Below are 1,377 nucleotides of genomic sequence, written 5' to 3' on the forward strand. Positions count from 1 at the left end.
GGCAGAGGAGTCAGGCCGCCGAGAATGCGCACGTTTCCCGGCGACGACACACCGATGGGATCACAACCGGTCGAATTTCCCCGTCCAGCATGCAGCTTTCAGCGCCACAGCAGTGACGGAGCGACCCGTCACCGCACGGCATGCCACGGGCATCGGCCGGGCTTCGTGAAAACTGGCCAACGTGAACCATGCGAAGAGACAGGTCTGCACCTGCTCTGCAGGCACCCATGAAAAAAACATGGTGTGGACGCCTGGGGGGTGAGGAGGCCGTGCCTCACCAAGAAGTTGGCGTGGTTTCTCTTCGAGGTGGAGCGGCTCTGCCCCCAACAGCGCCCCTGCGCGGCGAGAAGGCACAAAAGCTCTCGCAGATGCGGTATAACGTCGACACTCGTGGCATGTACATCCCCCTCTCTATAAATGACGAAAAGATAACTTGGCTCATTGATCTGCTATTTTGCTGATTCTCGGTGAAAACCGACTGCCGAGGTCTCGCGTTAGCCCGGGGCGGGTGCGTAACGTGGTTCTGCTTCACGCCGTCCGCTGCAGCGCCATCTCCGGGGACCGGGGCTCTTCCTCCCATCTCCACTCTGCGTGGCATAATGCAAATGAAGAAAAGGAGAGGGAGGAAAGGAAAGAGAGAAACAACGAATGGCAGTCGCAGCGCCCCCTATCCCTTGGCCAGGCATTCCCTCGCGCAACCCCGCCACGCAACACACCGAAAGAGACCGCACCGCGACGTCAGACTGTGAGAGACTGCAGCGTTGCGCCGCACGCCCTCCAAGCTGTGGTGTTTCATCCGTGTCGGGAATAAGACGGCTCTTACCTCGGAGTCATCGCCCGTCGCGGCGGCTGGTCGGGGCGACCGCATGTCTCAAACTAGCAGCCTCGGCCCACGCTGTCACACAGGAGGCGCCGTCAGGAAAAGGAAGGCGAGAAACGGGGAGTGGGGAGTGGGGCATCAGCATCGGGTACCCTGTAGGCAGGTGTCGTCACGGATCGGACTCCGACAAGAGTGAAACTTATCAAACATCATCGCCGCAGACACACACACACACACACACACGCATCAGCGCACGCATTTATGTGTTTATGTGTGCGTGCGCGCGTTTCAAGAGGAAAGAGGGGAACCGCGTTGGCGTTGCGAATCAGCCAGGGATAACCTGATCGTGTGCTAAAATCACGGCGCAGCTCAGACTAGAGGTGTCGTGCGCACAGAAGCATCTGCATCATTCGTCTTGGTGGCATCAAGGAGCAGGGGTCAGCCAGGGATAACTGCATCAAGTGCTTACTCGTCACGTGTTGTTATCGGAAGAGGTGTCAGAGGCACACGGTTCGGCATCATGCTCCCCCGCCCAATTAGCGCAGCAGAAGAAAAGG

At 58.8% G+C, this 1,377-nt stretch overlaps 2 non-coding genes across 2 annotated transcripts, besides 1 other annotated feature; both read right to left on the minus strand.

Moving 5' to 3' along the window:
• Window positions 1-579: 579 nt before the first annotated feature.
• Window positions 580-665, minus strand: Tc00.1047053469807.10. The gene has a single exon (XR_008254801.1). It is a non-coding gene; the product is annotated as an H/ACA snoRNA, TC11C1H1 (small nucleolar RNA).
• A 376-nt stretch (window positions 666-1,041) lies between these two features.
• Window positions 1,042-1,066: a microsatellite.
• A 191-nt stretch (window positions 1,067-1,257) lies between these two features.
• Window positions 1,258-1,342, minus strand: Tc00.1047053469807.20. Its single transcript, XR_008254802.1, has one exon. It is a non-coding gene; the product is annotated as a C/D small nucleolar RNA (snoRNA), TB11C1C2 (small nucleolar RNA).
• Between the last annotated feature and the right edge of the window lie 35 nt (window positions 1,343-1,377).

This window comes from Trypanosoma cruzi, assembly GCF_000209065.1.
Source record: "Trypanosoma cruzi strain CL Brener chromosome Unknown tcruzi_1047053469807, whole genome shotgun sequence".
Classification (NCBI taxonomy): domain Eukaryota; phylum Euglenozoa; class Kinetoplastea; order Trypanosomatida; family Trypanosomatidae; genus Trypanosoma; species Trypanosoma cruzi.